Here is a 17,487-nt window from a genome sequence, read left to right on the forward strand (position 1 = left end):
TGACCCTTTTTTAAAGCTCTGACAAGGGGCCAGTTAGACTCAACATCAGCTCTTTTCTCTCCTTACAGTTGCCAGACTTGCTGAGATTTTCCAGCATTTTCTCTGACTTGCATGATAAGTTTGACTGATTTCTTGTATTTTTATTTCCCTTGTTCCTCAACGCATTTATATTCTTGTCTTCAAAGTAACATGCTGCCTTACTTTTCAAAACAAAATGTAAGAATTCATTGTTGGAATTATCAAGGTTGAAACTTATTTTGCTAGTTCTATGCCCGTTCTGCAATGTTTATCACTGATCTAGAATCATTCGTTTGTGGTCCTCCTGCGTGGTGCCAACCATACCTATTCAATGTGTGGGTTCTTTAGGGGACTTACATTTGTGAGCATAGGTACCTTCTTAGCTGACAAGAAAAGTCTTGTCACATAAACAGGATGTGTTTACTGCATCTCTGCAACTATTTCCAGGTTACAAGACCAAGGCCTACATAACTACAAAGTCTTGCTTAGAATCTTGTGGGAGATAGTGACTTAACTCCCTGCACCCCTTCCAATCTTCATGACCTCATCGCGTTGGATGGTGCTTATGAGTTTTGAATAAATCTTAACTTTTTTTAGATTCTTCCAGGTCCAGAGACAGCACCCCTCAGTATTGCTAAAGCCAGTTTTGCGAGTTTGGTGTGGCTTTTATATTTAGAAATGGGTTTTGTTTGTAAAGTTGAGAGTGACAGTGGCCAGGCACAGACTCTTATGGGAGCCCACTTCACAGTCTTTCTGCCACTGAATCTCTCGCCGATTTTACCCACCAGAGATCTTTGCAGTTCTGTGGTGTTTTGGTAGTACACCTTCAAAGATATCTTGCACATGTGGGAAAAGAGTGAAACTCTGGTCCATCAATCTCAGACAGTCACCAAGAAATCAAGTCAACAATTCAGGATTCCCACTCTTGGGCCTGAGCACAAAGTCAAAGCTGATGTTTCAGTGTAGTACTGTGGGAGTGCTGCATTGTCGGAACTGCCATCTTTTGAATGAAATGTTAAATCCTGTTGGCCTGCATGCATTGTTCTAAAAGATGGTACGGCATTAGAGATGTACAGCACGGAACCAGGTCATTCAGTCCAACTCGTTCATGCCAACCTGATATCCTGGGTTAATCGAGTCCCTTTGCCAGCATTTGGCCCACATTGCTCACAACCCTTCCTATTCATGTACCCATCCAGATGCCTTTTAAATGTTGTAATTGTACCAGCCTCCACCACTTCCTCTGGCAGTTCATTCCAGACCTGCACCACCCTCTGTGTGAAAAAGTTGCCCCATTGCTCCCTTTTTTTAAATCTTCCCCTCTCAATTTAAAACGGTGCCCTCTAGCTTTGGACCTCCCTCTGCTGGGGAAAAGACCTTGTCTCCTTATCCTATCCATGCCCCTCATGATTTTATAAACCTCGAAGGTTACCTCTCTGCCTCTGATGCTTCAGGGAAAACAGCCCCAGCCTACTCAGCCTCTCCCTTTAGCCCCCCACACTCCAAACATGGCAACATCCTTGTAAATCTTTTCAGAACTTGTTCTCGTTTTATAGCATATCTCTCATAGCAGGGAGACCAGAATTGATTACTGTAATCCAAATTATTTCACAGAAAAGCAGTTCTCCCTTGTGTCCCAATGAATATTCATCCTCCGATCAATATCTCAAAAATCTGACTGTTGTAGCATGGATTAGAGTGGTGCTGGAAAAGCACAGCAGGTCAGGCAGCATCCGATGAGCAGGGAAATCGACGGTTCAGGCAAAAGCCCTTCATCAGGAATGCTTCTATTCTAGACTCTGATCTCCAGCAACTGCAGTCCTCACTTTTGCCTGATTGACTATTGTAGCATGCTCTGCGCAATTAGCCGCCATGCTCTCTGTATTTCATCCACTTTAAAACGCTAGCACTTCATTGGCTGTCAAATGTTTTAAGATGTGAAAAGCAGAGTCTTGTTTCTTAATGTCATGGCTTGTGTACTCTTTGTAAAACCCAAGCACCCCATTGATGTTCTTAAAACCATGTTGTCCGCTTGCGTTCCCATCGTCCTGCAGTCCCTCTGAAAACTACACCTTTTGCAATACTGTCCTCTGCTGAGTGTGACTGTGCCATGGGCTAGACATGATGGCAGCTCTTGTATCCCTTGTAGTTGAATCCCTGCTCCAGGCTGCTACTACAGAAGCTGCTATTGTTTATCCTGGAGGTGCCAAGAGATTCTAGGTGTGTCTTTGATATCTGTTGTCTTTTTGGTACGTATCTCTAAGAGAGAAAAAAAATCAAACACACTTCTGTTTGGAAACAAAACCTATCTTTTCTGTCATTGTTTAACTATAAATATTGTCAGGAGAACCTTTTGTAGAGGTGCTGACTAGGGAGGGTATAGCCAACCTGATGTTGCAGTAAATTAAATGTACATACATTTAAAAAAAATAGTAGCTTGACAGCTTCCTCTTCCAGATGATTCCTTTTCCTGTCGCATTCTCTATTCGCCACAATACTGTGGACTTCTCAAAGCTGTTGATGCGTCCCCAGTAGAAGCGGAATTTGCAAGCGGAGGTTTGCAAGCACGACGAGGAAGTTGTGTGCTGGCTGGGACTGTGTAAGAGGGGCATAACCTGACTCTCAGGCCAACCTGCAACAGCCCACCTCTCTCAGAATGAACTCCAAACCCGTGGCTGCCTGGTGTGGTGCTGTTTCTGCTCAGTCCCGTTGTTCCACTTGGAGCTGAACTGTCCTAACTGGTGCCGTGGGAGTTAGCAGAGTGTCAGGGTCATCCCGTTACTCCTGCAGGTACTGTGAGCTATTTCCTAGTTCTTAAAAATGCTTTTTTTTTTAAAGCTCCTCCTATTTACAGTAGCCAGAATGCTTATTTGTTAGAATCCCTACACTGTGGAAAGAGGCCATTTGGCCTAGTGAATCCACACTGATCCTCCAAAGAGTATCCCATTCAGACCCACTTCTCTACCCTATTCCTGTAAACCCTCCATAACACACCTAACCTGGACATTAGGGGGCAATTTAGAATGGCCAATCCATCTAACCTGCACATCATTGGATTGTGAGAGGAGACCCATGCAGACATGGGGAGAATGTGCAAACTCCACATGGCAAGGTGAGTCAGTGGTTAGCGCTGCTGCCTCACGATGCCATGGTTGTGGTTCAATTCCAGCCTTAGGCGACCGTCTGTCTGTGTGGAGTTTGCACCTTCTCCCAGTGTCTGCATGGAATTTCCTCCGGGTGCTCTGGTTTCCTCCCACAGTGCAAAGATGTGCAGGTTAGGGTGGATTGGCCATGGGAAATTGTTTCTAGGAATGTGCAGACTAGGTGCATTAGCCTAGGGAAATGCAAGGTTACAGGGATGGCGTGGAGGATGAGTCTGGGCAGGATGCTTTTCAAAGAATCAGTGTGGACTCAATGAACTAAATGGCCTGCTTGCATGCTGTAGGGATTCTCTGATCTCTTGGACAGTTGCTCGAGGTCTGAATTGAACAGTGAGGCAGCCGTGCTAACTACTGAGTCACTGTACCGTCCTGTTTTTGTCCACTTGGGATTTAGACAGTAAATTTGGGAGCTGGTAAAGGGAAAAAAGTAAAAATGTAGTTATAAAGCACCTTCCACATTCGCGTTATGATGTCATTACTGCTCACAATTGTGCGCACAGCAAACCACCAAGAAGCGGGTCCTAATACAGTTTTTATTGATGCTGGAGAGCTGCTTTTTAAGTATGACATAAGGAGTTGTTCCCCAGCACCCCTCCAAGTGGTGTCATGGCATTGTTTCCAGTTGAGGTGGGTTGCTGGCCCTTGGTTTAATGTCTTCCTTCAAAATGGGATGTGATTGACAGTGCTGCAGGACTGAGCAAGATCTTTGTGTTCAGCTCTGTGCACCGGGATTGGAACCTGGGTGTAGGTTTGCTCACTGAGCTGGGAGGTTCATTTCCAGAGGTTTCATCACCCTACTAGGTAACATCTTCAGTGGGCCTCAGGTGAAGCAATGCTGAAAATTCCTGCTTTCTATTTATTTTGTGAGTGTGTGTGAGATAAATAGAAAGCAGGAATTTTCAGCATTGCTTCACCTGAGGCCCACTGAAGATGTTACCTAGTAGGGTGATGAAACCTCTGGAAATGAACCTTCCAGCTCAGTGAGCAAACCTACATCCAAAACATTTGTGGGTGGCACGGTGGCTCAGTGGTTAGCACTGTTGCCTCACAGCGCCAGAAACCCGGGTTCAATTCCTGCCTCAGGCAACTGTCTATGTGGAGTTTGCACATTCTCTCCGTGTCTGCTCCGGTTTCCTCCCACAGTCCAAAAATGTGCCAGTCAGGTAAATTGGCCATGCTAAATAGCCTGTAGTGTTAGGTGAAGGGGTAAATGTAGGGGAATGGGTCTGGGTGGGTTGCGGGTCAGTGTGGACTTGTTGGGCCGAAGGGCCTGTTTCCACTACTGTCAGTAATCAAAACCTCAACCTGGGCTACAAATCCTCTCAAAACTCGCTATGATTGGAACCTGCATGCCTGTGCATCCAAGGCAGGAATGTATAGACCTAACATGTCAATCTACTGTTGGATCAGCTGTCCATATCTGCTCTCTCAAGCCCTCCCTTTTTGTGCCTTCCTCATGCTCTGCTGGCTCCACAAGTTTGCAAGGAGGTGTCAGGTTGCACATGGACTATAGGGCAGGCTTTATTCCGGGTGCAGGCCTGACAATTTGGACTTGGATGCCCAAACAGTATCTTATTCTGCCTTCTGAAGCAACGAGCGGTTGGGGTCTGTTGTGCATTGCCTGGAAACATGGTGGAGGCAGATTCAGTTGAGGCATTCCAGAGTTTATTGAAATAATTACCCAATGTGCAAGAGTTACAGGGAAAAGGCAGGAGATTGGAGCTAGGTCACTGTGCTCATTTGGAGAGCAGCTGCAGGCAAGACTGTAATACATCAGTGATTCTGTGCCGATATACCTCTTTGGTTTAATACTGTTTACAATGAAACAGCAAGAGTTTTGGTTAGGATAGATGCAATTCTTTGCATCCAGGCAGCTGGACTGGGAGGTGGGAAACTAAGGAAGACACCAGACCACCACTGCCATCTCACTTCCTGCTCGGTTGCCTCTTTGTAACACCTTCCGTAGATACAAAGTCGGCTCCACTTCTCGATCTCCTGCCTTCCCCCTCCCTACTGCCTTGTCTGACTCTGAATGGTAAATGAGCTGCAGTTTCCTCTACGTAGGTAAGACTGGGTCCCATTGACAATTTTACCAGTTCCAAGGTCAGGTCCCAGCAAATTGAACACACGCTGAGTGAGCGATACTATTTTAGATTGGGGGGGGGGGGTCAAGGTGTTTGGTGAACAGGTTTTCATCGTGGGCCCAGGTAGGTGGGCTGTATGTTTGGACAAATGAGAGGGGCAGGTAGCCAGAAAAGTTCCCAATTTCCTATCTGGCTGGTTAGGAATCAGATGTCAGTGTGTTTCGGGTTGAGTGTGTGATATTTTTGGATGTGGAGTGGTGACTGTTTAGTCATATACAAATGTGATTTCCCTGTAATGCATGTCTACACATTAAATACACTCATCTGGTTGATGTGAGTCAGGGTTTGTATCCAAAGGGGCTGCACATACTGCAGTGATGAGGGGTCTGTTGTTTCGGGGAGTTAGGGTGGGAGTTTGTGCCCATTGGTGTTGAAGACGCAGTGCTGGTGTGTGGGTCATCATCTTGCCACATGTCACCCCTTGTCCCCACTGGACTTTACTATCTAGAGCGCAAGGGTTTCGGCAGAAGAGATACTGAGCTAAAGGTGGAGGTGGACTGTCTTCTGGAGGTACAAATGAGTGCCCTGCTGATGGACAGAATGTGGGACCAAGTATTTTGCACTATCTGGTTTACCCTGAGAGAGTGGCCAGGGCGGATTTTAGCAGTTTCCAGCCAGAGACCCTCAAGATTTCTCCCCAGTGCATTATGACTGGAGCCTTCGCCACTCTAAAGCCAGCGGACCCCATCCAAAGGCAGGGGCGATTGGCGTAAAATGAAACCTGCCATAGAAGAGAGTGCTGTCGGGTTTGCCCTGTGTCTGTAGGCGGTGGGGTTTACCTTGTGGGAGACAGTAGGTGTTGCAAACAGGAAATGGTTGTGCTGAAGACAGAAATGAGCAATCTGAGAAAGAAAGATTTGCATTTTACATAGCACTTTTTACGATCCTGAGTGCTTTATAGTACCTTTTTCTTTAAAATGTGGGCACTGCTGTAATGCACAAAACACGGCAGCCACCGGGCACACAGCAAACTCTCACAAGCAGCAACACGACGATAACGTTTTGGTTTCACGTTGTCGATTGTGGATAATTCTTGACCAGGGCACTGGGGATAACTCCACTACTCCCCTCTGAGATAGTGGTGTGAGGGTTTTTCACATTGCACCTGAGAAGGACCTTGGTTTAATGTCCCATTTGGAAGTTAGTGCTGCGCTGTGCTGTTTTGCCTTGGTACCCCCAAAGGGCAGCACGAGTCGGAAAGGAAGCCTGATGCTAAAATGAAGGTTTCCACAAACGTAAGGTTACAGTCTCTGAGGAGAACCAGTTATCAGTCAGGAACTCCTTCAATTTTAGGTGCTGTCTGATGGTTGTTTGTGAATTTGGTCACAGAGAAACGTTTCAGGTGCCCACACCATGCAGGATTTTTAATTCCAAGTTTTTAATCACATTTTACACCACTGCCTACATTTTCCAGCTTCCTTGTCTGGGTATGGTTGAAGCCAATTGCCAACAGTTTTAAGGTGGACAATTATTGACCAAGGTGCTGGTCCTCAGCACCACCTGACCGTGTGTAACTGTAAGTAGGAACTGCCTATTCAACTGTGTGAGCATAGTGGAAGCAGGCCATTCAACCACTGAGTCCACACCAAACCTCTGAAGAGCTCCCCACCCAGACCCACACCCCTACCCTATACCAATAACCTGGGACATTTCAAACGGCTAATCCACCTGGCCTGCGCATCCCTGGACGCTATGGGCAATCTAACAAGGCTAAACCACCCTAACCTGCACATCTTTGGACTGGGGGATGGAACCAAAGCACCCAGAGGATACCCATGCAGACCTGGGGAGAATGTGTACACTTCACTCACACACACACACACACACGATTGTCAAGGTGGGATGGAATCCTGGCAGTGAGGCAACAGTGCTAACCACTGAGCCACCGTACTATCTCCTTGGTGAGCTGAGTTATCTCTTAACTGCAGATTCCGTTTTTGGCGGGAGTGGAATTTGTTGCGCGAGTGCATTTCCCTCCTGAAAAGGCAAGTACAGCAGGGGGATTCTGCCAGAGAGGAGGAGAGGGTTTGCAGGCTTATACAGTGGGAGAGGTAAGGAAGCTGTCTCATTCCTCTCCCTTCTCTTCTCTTTTGTCACTCAGCAATACACCACTGCTGTTTCCTCTCTCACTCAGCTTATTTTGAGTAACTGTTCTGTGTAAACAGTTCAGGCAGACACGTGACTCTGTGCGGTGTACCTTTCTGTTTCTCTTGTGGCTTATTTACCGGACTTGGTGTCAAGCTGTTAGCTCTTTTAGATGAAACCTGCACAAACATCTAACCAACCGCTTGCTATTCTATTCTTTCTCAGAATTGCGTGTCTGCCTGTTTTTTCTTCCCCCCTTTTTTTTTCGCTCGTTCTGGCTGTTCCACAAGCCACCAGCACTCTGTTGGCACCTTGCCCTGCCTGGCTGCTGCTCATCCTGCCAGTCCAGACAGTCTGTGCGTTGGCAGGCTCCATACCCATGGGAGGCAGATTGACTGACCCAAATTGAACCCTCACCTGATATCTGCGCATGGTGCGACCTTTACTGCTGGGGCTGAACCCTAGTGCAGCACTGACTGCTGTCTTTGGCTGTGATCAGAACACATCAGGATTGGGGCTTGGGACTGTCTGACTTACTGGATCAGCTCATTCTCCCATCTGGAGAATGTGAACTCTCTATCTTTTGATTATTATTACACCGACGTGGATGCTACTGGCAAGACCAGTCCTCAATTGCCCTTGAGGAAGTGGTGACTAGCCCCCTTCTGGAGCTGCTGCAGTTTGTGTGATGTAGGGACACCCACAGTATTGTCAGGGAGGCAGTTCCTGAGCAGTGACAGTGACGGGATAGCAGTACAATTTTCAGGATGGCATGTGGCTCAGAGGGGAGTTTTACATGGGCATGCCGCCACCTGTATCTGCTGCCCTTGTCCTTCTAGGTGGTAGAGGTCGCAGGTTTTGGAAGGTTGACCGAGCGTTGGTGAGTTACATATGGTACATGTTGCTTTGGAGATGGAGAGAGTGAATGTCAAAGGTGGTGGATGGAGTTCTGATCAAGTGGCCTGCTTTGTCCGAATGGTGTCGCGCTGCTTGTGTTGTTGGATTGTTGCTGTGGGGAGCAAAACCCCTTCCTGCTAAGAGTGTATTCGGTGCAATGAGGTACAGCCCCCTCGCTGTCTGTCAACCTTGTAGCTATAAAGACAGGCTTGAATTTCAGTGACGCTTTTTGTATCTCACATTATCCATTAAGACATTAGTGTGGCCTCAGTCGTAAAAGGGAAAACCGCATGTAAGCAGAGCATTCCCACAAAGAATGATGAATGTCGCATTCTGTGATGTTGGGCAATTAAATATTGACCAGAAGACTGGGAGGAATCTCCTCGTTAATTCTTAGAGGGGACAGAGTGGGCCTTGTTTTAGTGTCTCATCTGAAATATTGCACTTCTGAAGTTGCAGTAATCCCTCAGTCTTCCATCATGAGCAGGTGCGCACACATTTTGTGGGTGAAGCATCTTCAATTATAGTGCCAAAGAAACTAGACCATCCGCACATAGTCTCTGCCAAGGCCAGTTTAGCTAATTACAACAGTTCCGTTGCCTGCTGCTTCCCTCACCCCCGCTACTCCCACCTCCATCCCGCCAGAATCTTCAGTAAGAAAACAATTGGATTTGCAGACTCGAATAGCCATTTGGCATTCACTGATCGTAGTCATGCATGGGTGTGCCATTACTAGAGCTGCTCAAACCACCAGAGTCAATGCCCAAAGTTGGAGAGTGGCATATTAGTCCCAGGTTTGTAAACAAAATTTTTTCTTTGCTCTCTAGGTTTGGCTGCATCAACCCGGTCTCCCCAACAGAAAGGGTGGACGAATGCTCCTCAGCTTGGCCCCGTGGAGGTAGGTGAGCAGCTCTTCTCCTCTCTCTCGTTTTTTTTTTCAGCCAAGAGTTGGCACCCATTGCCTGTGCTGGACCTGGGATGTTCCTCCATGACCTGCAGGATGTACCCGCTTAGTTTTCAGGAGGTAAAAGGAGCTTTATTGCCTCACTTTGCACCAGGAAATGGCTGGAGCATAGAAAATACTACTTGGCCCACAAAGCTGGGGGGAGTTTGACAGGCAACTGAGAAGATGTGCAGGTTTGGTGAATTGGCCATGCTAAATTGCCAATAGTATTAGGTGAAGGGGTAAATGTAGGGGAATGGGTCTGGATGGGTTGCTCTTCGGAGGGTCGATGTGGACTTATTGGGCCGAAGGCCCTGTTTTCACACTAAGTAATCTAATCTAATCTTAAAAAAGATTTGAAGGAGTTATGGAAAACATGCAAAAGCTCCAAACCCAGAATTTGAGCGGTGTTATAGTTCCGAACCTCAGTCGGGGAACTAATGGGAGGTTCGAACAGTTGTGTAGAAGGGCTTTTGTCTGAAACGTTGATTTTCCTGCTCCTTGGATGTTGCCTGTCCTGCTGTGCTTTTCTAGCACCATGCTAATCTTGACTCTGATCTCCAGCATCTGCAGTCCCCAATTTCACCTGGTTGTGAAGAGGGTCTACCCAGTGCTCCCTCGACCCTTTTCCTAGTGAGACCCTCGTTTAAACATCTGCAACATCGTGGGATGCCAGAGTGAGAATTTGGGATGGTCTGAAAGTTGTCTGTTGAGGATTGGGGGGGGGAGTGATGAAAAGGCGGAGTTTTTTTGAAGAAAAATAAACATCTACTGCTTTGTGGGATTTGTTTTGTAGCAGCAATCAGGCCTCGGAAAGCGGTGCATTCCCATTTTCAAAAAAAAAGAGAAACGCACCCACTTCTAGGGCCCTTCGATCTCAGAAATCAATCTGAGCTTCTTGGTAACTGTTTTTAGAAGGCGTGGGTAACCCTTTTTGCCTGAAATATGATGTCAGTGCCAGCTTGTTGGTGGCATATTAACAACAAAGGATAGTTCTTTGCTTTGTGAACCTTTTCATTGAGAGGGGAGGCAAATGTACCAGACAAACCATCCACTGGCACTTACCTTTTTAGGCTTGCATCATCTCCGAGAAGGTGAGAAGCCAGGAGAGAAAACCGCCATGTTGAATTTCAGGTGACCACTCCAGCTAGAAACTGGAAAGTTAAGAACAGAGATCAAAGATTTGTATTTATACAGGTCCTTTCTCAGCCTCAGGACACCCCAAATGCAGCACAGCCATTGTTGTAAAATCAGAAAATCTAGTCCGCGACTTTCCACGCTGTGTGGTGTTAGTTGAAGAATGTGTCAGCCCTGCTCTTCCTTCAAAAGTCAAGTGGAAAAGTTCACCCACAAGAGCACGAGGGGTCTTTGTTCAGTGCCTCGTTGGCGTCTCTGACTGTCCAGCACTTCCTCAGTACTGCAGTTGGTGTATGGGCTTGGATTCTGTACTTGGCGTTTCTGTAGTGGAATGCGAACTCATGACCTTCTCACTAAGGCGAGGTGGAATCCACACGTCCACACCCAAAACCACTGATGGCCCAATTTGGGTTGGAAGAAGCCAAAATACCATAAAGGAAATCTGAACTGTTCCACATTGAAGATCACAGATGAGTGGGAACACCATCTACAAGTGTCGTGCAAGCCATATGCCATCCTGAATTGGAACGCTATTGGCAGTTCTTTCACTGTTGCTGGGTCAAAGTCCTGGAGTTCCCTCCCTAACAGCGCTGTAGATGTAACACCACACAGACTGCAGCAGTTAACACTGCTATCTTCTCGAAGACTGTTAGAGATGGACATAAATGCTATTGACCTCGCCAATGATACCCTATGAAGGAATTTAAGAAAAAAAGAGAGGACAAGGGAAGGACGTAATTATTTAGGTTACGATCCTTTGAGTCTTTTGAGCTGATAATCTGGTTTACTGTTGGACACTGTGTCTATGAAATCAAGTTCAGCTGTTCTCACTGTTTGCCCAGCAATGCTAGTGCACGTCTGATTTTGAGCAGATTTAATTTCAAAGTCACTTAGCACCAGGGCCCCAGGTTCGATTCCAGCCTCAGACTGTCTGTGTGGAGTTTGCACATTCTCCCTGTGTCTACGTGGGTTTCCTCCGGGTGCTCTGGTTTCCTCCCACAGTCCAAAGATGTGCAGGTTAAGTGAATTGGCCATGCTAAATTACCCATAGTCTTTGGTGCCTTAGTCAGAGAGAAATATGTCTGTGTGGGTTACTATTCAGAGGGTCGGTGTGGACTGGTTGGACCGAAAGGCCTGTTTCCACACTGTAGGGAATCTAATCTTAGAAGGGTCTAAAGAGACGCTTTTTTTGAGTGCCAATAAACAAAAGATCAACACTTTACGGTGAAATTTTGTGAAAACAGTAGGAAACATTTCAAATTAAAACAACATTGCTGATGTTGATGATATGCACCAGTCCCTTTGCCACCCACTGTTCACAGATGCCTCCAGAGGACTGTACCTCTTTGCACTCTCTCTTGAGCAAGCAGTAATCAAATTAACCAATTGACAGCCCATTAAAGGGGCAGTTCCCCTGCTCTTTGTTACTCAACCTCACTTCTTGGTCTGCTGCTTACCCCTTTCTTGCTGGGTTGTAAGTTTACAGGGAATAAGCTCAATCCAGAATTCTCTGCTGGATATTGTTGGACTTTTTTTAAAGGCTGGAGATGACCCAGAAAGTCTGGGAGGGATAGTGCAGTGTGACCACGTCTTGCAGGGATTTGTGACTTTGATTTGGGTCGTCTTGGTGCTATGGCAGCAGCGGGAACCTACTTAAAGCTGTTCAAATGTGACGATGTCAGCATGATAGGCAGGGGAGGCAGCATCATGTTTGAGGCTCTTGGGACCAAGTTTCATCCCAATTCACTGATTCTTGGTGCCAACCCCAGGCATTTGTTTGGTAGCATAATCACATATGTCTTGGACTGCATCACGGTGGCCGTTAATCTTCCTGTGAGGTCTTAGTGACCGTGTTATTCCAACACCCTGAGGGCAAGCTGTGTATCTGAGTAATAGTGTTGGTGTGAGCATTCACGCTGTGTTCCCTGCACATGATAACTCTGTAGCAGCAATGATGTGGAGATGCCGGTGTTGAACGGGGGTAGACAAAATTAAAAATCTCACGACAACAGGTCTGTAACCTGGTGTTGTGAGATTTTTAACTGTGACAGCAGTAATTGCAAGTGGTACCTGGTAAGTGTTTGTCAGTTTGTTAATTGGCTCTCCTGCACACTTCCTCCGTATATCTATTAGTAGATTAATCTAGTCTCCTGTGCTTGTTCTCATCACTATTGCCACACTCAGCTACATCAACTCCCTTGGCCCCATTCCACCTTTCCCATACCCACTCCTCCCTCTTCTGTCCGTCCCTACCTCTTTCCTTTTCTTTCTTCTTCTTTTTCCCTCTCCCTCTTTCCTTTCCCTTGACCCCTCTCTCAATCTCACCTTTCCCTCAGCTCCTACCCCGTTTATCTCCTATGCTGAAACAATCCTCTCCAACATCCATCTCTTAGAATATAGCTGAAATCCCAAATCAATGTTCACTGGGTCAAAATCGTGAAACTTCCGAACAGCACAATCGCTGCAGCGTCAATGTCTGCAGCGGTTCACCACCATGTGCCCCAGGGCAATTAGGGACAGACAATAAATTCTGGCCCAGCCAGTAATGCCCACATCTCATGAATTGCTTTTACAGAAAGCTGCTGCTGCTGCTTTGTCCATTTCCTTGAATATTGATCTGCAGGAGAGGGGGAAAAGACACCTCTGGACTGTCCGTGCTCAGTAGCCTGTGATGAATTTACAGCAGCAGTACTTGAGCTGTTGTTTTCATGCTGCACCTCCCTCCTGATTTGTACAAGGAGTATTGAGGGGCAGAGGAAGCTTTGAAGGGGAAATTATTAAAAAGAGAAGGGAGTAGGTAAGGGTGAGCCAATATCTGTGTGCCTTGAAATGCCTTAATGTGTTTTAAGGAGGATTTTGCACAGTAACTGACAGCAGAGCAGGGAAACCCCCTCTATGTACAGCAGGATCTTTGGTTTCGTGACTGGGTCAAACCACAGGGTAAGAAAATGTGAAGTCCCCTTTCAGGGTACACACCACTGAAGTTGGCCTGGTTGATAGTAAGAGCTTCCATGATTAAGTGTTGCAGTGCAACCCCAGTTTATCCACACCCACACGCTGGCATCTTCCTCCTGAGTACCATGGCTTTGTTTAAAATGAGGACCGTGATGCCAGGGGTGACACTGCTGTTGCTTTTAGGACCGTTGATGTAACTTCCAACCCTCCAGCAGGGAGGAAAGGAGTGAGTGTTCATCCCCCTTCTCGGTACTGGGGAATTTTGGCCTGGATTTTGCGTTTGAAGTGGGGCTTCAAACCATGATTTTCTGTCCCTGGGGGAATATGCTGCCCACTGAGGACACTCTATCATCCTGCAACTCCCCCCGCCCTGACCTCAGCTGAGGCAAGGGTCCATCTGCAGAGTGTGACCTGTGATTCCAGTCCCAACCAGCCATGTCGGCCAAACATGGAAGGAGAGACTGAACGACTCCCCTGGCTGCATTGATTTTTCTTTCTGGCAGAGAGGTAAATATTTGAAAGCAGCAGCAGCAGAGGACAGGACTTGGTCGGCTGTTTGCTGTCCCAAACGCCCTCGTGTTTGACCCGGTGTTTGCTTTGAGTGTCACTTGTTTGTCTGGCCAGAGGTCTGCCTCTGAGCGTGCTCAGTGGGAGCAGCCAGCCTGTGCGGCTGCCCTACTGAACCCAGCAGTCTCCCAGGATGAGGCCGAGAGAGGGCACCGATGCATGACTGCACCTCGCTGCGTGTCTGGCTGATGGAGAAAGTGCAGGTTTGCAGTCGAGTCTTGCGTATTGCGTGACAGCGGAGTTGTGTTTCAGTTCCCACCTTTTGTATCTGTGGAGCCATCTCCCCTCCACACCACTTTTTATTATGATGTGGCTGATAATTTTCAGCCTGTCACTCTGATGCAAATAGTTCATTTGGAGTGCTCAAAACTCTTTATATGTTTTTATTAAAGTGGGAACTTTAATTCTTTATTCCGCAGTGGAGCACAACAATCAGACAGCATTGGTTAGTGCAATCTAATATACTGTGTAAATAAGAGTGTGACAGAGGGAGATTGAGAGAATAGCATTGCACTGTCGTTGTTTGTTTTTATGTAAACCAGAAAGTTGAGCCTGAACTTCTCTCTCTCTGTATAGCATAGTCAAAATTGCCTCAAGTTGTTTACCAGCAGGATCAGCCCTTGCCCTCAGTCACATATAGGGGAAGAACACCTCCCGCCCTTCCTCAGCTTCAGAAAGGAGGCTGTAGTCAGTTTCCCAGTCTCCTGCCTCATTCTCTGGGATATGGAGAGCTTATCCCTTCAGTCTTGCACTAACTCTTCACTTTCTTGTACTCTGTTTTTTGCACCCCCCTTGTTTCCCAGTTCCTCCACATCGTGACCATTTCAAGTCCTGCATTTTCCGAGTTCCCGTTCTCCTCCTTCCCGTGTGATTCTACCACCTGCGTTCATGTTAAGGGACCTGTATCCTACTGGATATCCACTGCTTTAGTCTGTCCCTCTGTGTTACACCTGTTTCAACCAGCAACAGCAAGTGAGTCCCCTTGGAACGTATGCTGTGAACACAACATGCCAAGGATGTAGGGGATTGTTAGATTTGATTAAATTAGATTACTTAGTGTGGAAACAGGCTCTTCGGCCCAACAAGTCCACACCGACCCGCCGAAGCGCAACCCACCCATTCCCCTACATTTACCCCTTTACCTAACACTACGGGCAATTTAGCATGGCCAATTCACCTGACCTGCACATCTTTGGACTGAGAGAGGAAACCGGAGCACCCGGAGGAAACCCAGGCAGTCACGGGGAGAACGTGCAAACGCCACACAGTCAGTCGCCTGAGGTGGGAATTGAACCCGGGTCTCTGGTGCTGTGAGGCAGCAGTGCTAACCACTGTGCCACCGTGCTGCCCAAAAGTGAGTTGGCAGAAATCTGACAGATGGAGTATAATGTGGGAAAATGTGAAGTTCTTCACTTTGGCAGGAAGAATGAAAAATCAAAGTCTTGCTTAAACCGTGAACCACTGAAACAGAATTCCGAACTAAAGGGGATCTAGGTGTTCTGGTAGATGAGCACTAAAAGTTAATTTGCAGGTACAGCAAGCAATGGGACACAATCATTAAGATGAAAGGGATTGAATTTTAATGTGTCATTTATATATTTTGTGGTGAGATCACATAGGGTCATAAAGTCATACAGTACAGAAACAGACCCTTTGGCTCAGCCAGCCCATACTGAACATAATCGCAAACTAAACAAGTCCCACCTACCTGTTCCTCACCCATATATTTCCAAACCTTTCTTATCCATTTATCCATCCAAATGTCTTTTAAAAACAAAAACTATAATAAATCTTGAATGCTGTGTCCAGTTTTGCTCGCTCTTCCTTTATAAGTGATGTGAATGTGTTTGTGGTCGATCAGATGAGGTTTGATGGGATTGAAACCTGGAATGAGCAGGTTGTCTGGTGAATAAAGGTTGGACAGACTGAGCTGGAGGAGAGTGAGGGGCGACTTGATGGAAGTATACAAGATCCTGAATGGTCTTGACAAGATAAAGGTAAAAGGACGATGGATCAGCCCAGAAATAGGGGCCAGTGTTTTAAGATTAAGGACTACCCCTTTAGAACAGAAATGCAGAGAACTTTTGCTCTGAGGGTTGTGACTACAGAGCTCTCAGACTCAGCAAGTGTTTGTGGGGGGGGGGGGGGGGGGGTCATAGTAGAGGTCGATTCATTCTGTTGCCGTATAAGAGTAAACAGCAAAGCAGACTTGAGGGGCTGAATGGCCTACTTCTGTTCGTGATTCATATGGTCATGTGTAGATTCCTTCCTTAGTTTTGAATGGCCATCCTAAGTCTATCTGTGCTGTTGGAGAAAAGTGAGCTTTGTATTTCCCCACCCTCTGTGTCTTTATGCTTGTGAAGACTCCAGGACCCCCCCACCCCCACCGCTCTCACTGTGTGTGCTCTTGCCCTGTGCCTGCCTGCCCGCTCGCCCCCTCGCCCTGCGCCCGCTCGCCCCCTCGCCCTGCGCTCGCCCTCTCTCTTTTTCTCTAGTGCACTCACATTCATCCTCTCTAGTGTGCCCTCACTGTCTTGCTGTTGTGCACCCTTGCTCTCATTCTCTGATCTGTAAATAATCCAAACAGCTGGCCATATCTGAGTTGTGCAGCCTGTGGCTTCCCCTCAAAACCTGACTAATAGCTTAAATGGAAGAAAAATCAGTTTGTACATTTTTAAAATTTTGCATTTCTACAGTATTCTCTTTGCATTTTTAGATATCAGCTCATTGAGAATAGCAATGCTTTCTGTCAGACAGGCACTAATGTGAAGGACTGTAGAGTTTAAAATCCTAGTCCAGCTAACTTTTTTCCCCCCCGATCAGTCTCTCTGAGACAGTTGAGCTAGTCATTGCCTCAATGATGATTGTGGGACTATGCACTTCACAAATTAGCTGTTATATTGCAGTAACGTTTACACGTCATAAAGGATTTCCGTGGCTGTAAAGTGTCTTTAGGAAATGCTGACAGAGTGAAAGCCTCTATAGAAATGTAATTCATTCACCTTATATAATATATTTTAGATATCGCTTCTGTGGATCTCGTTGGGAGATTTTACAAAGTTCAGGGTGCTAAATCTATGCATGTTACACCTTCATGGGTCCTAAGCTCTGGAACTCTCTCCCTAAGTCTCTCTTCCCTCCATACCTCTCCTTTAAGAGGATGTTCAACCACAGTCTTGCTCATCTGAATAACTCCTTTTTTAAGATTTAGATTAGATTCCCTACAATGTGGAAACAGGCCCTTTTGGCCCAACAAGTCCACACTGACCCTCAGAAGAGTAACCTACCCATGGCCAATTCACCTCACCCGCACACCTTTTGGATTGTGGGAGGAAACTGGAGAACACAGAGGAAGCCCATGCAGACACAGGGAGAATGTGCAAACTCCACAGCGACAGCTGCCAGAGGCTGGAATTGAACCTGGGTCCCTGGCGCTGTGAGGCAACAGTGCTAACCACTGAGCCATCGTGCTGACCCCTTACATGGCTTAACATAGAAGAGTATCCAATCCTGCTACCGTTAAAGCACCTTGGAATGTTTTGCTAAATTTAAAGAAGCAAAACATGTAAATGAGCTCAGA

General features: G+C 46.7%; 1 protein-coding gene across 7 annotated transcripts in view; it reads left to right on the top strand.

Moving 5' to 3' along the window:
• LOC132836721 (RAC-beta serine/threonine-protein kinase) overlaps positions 1–17,487 on the top strand; it is a 98,470-nt gene that overhangs the window by 24,312 nt on the left and 56,671 nt on the right. For 3 of the 7 annotated variants that reach the window (XM_060856132.1, XM_060856136.1, XM_060856138.1), the window contains exon 2: positions 9,133–9,203. The gene's annotated coding sequence lies outside the window, so the exon portion shown is untranslated. Of the gene's footprint in view, positions 1–2,540; positions 2,809–7,305; positions 7,375–9,132; positions 9,208–17,487 lie in introns of those variants that run through there. The other 4 variants (XM_060856133.1, XM_060856137.1, XM_060856134.1 and 1 more) reach the window with 3 other exon arrangements.

The sequence above is a fragment of the Hemiscyllium ocellatum genome, chromosome 47 (genome assembly GCF_020745735.1).
Source record: "Hemiscyllium ocellatum isolate sHemOce1 chromosome 47, sHemOce1.pat.X.cur, whole genome shotgun sequence".
Lineage (NCBI taxonomy): Eukaryota > Metazoa > Chordata > Chondrichthyes > Orectolobiformes > Hemiscylliidae > Hemiscyllium > Hemiscyllium ocellatum.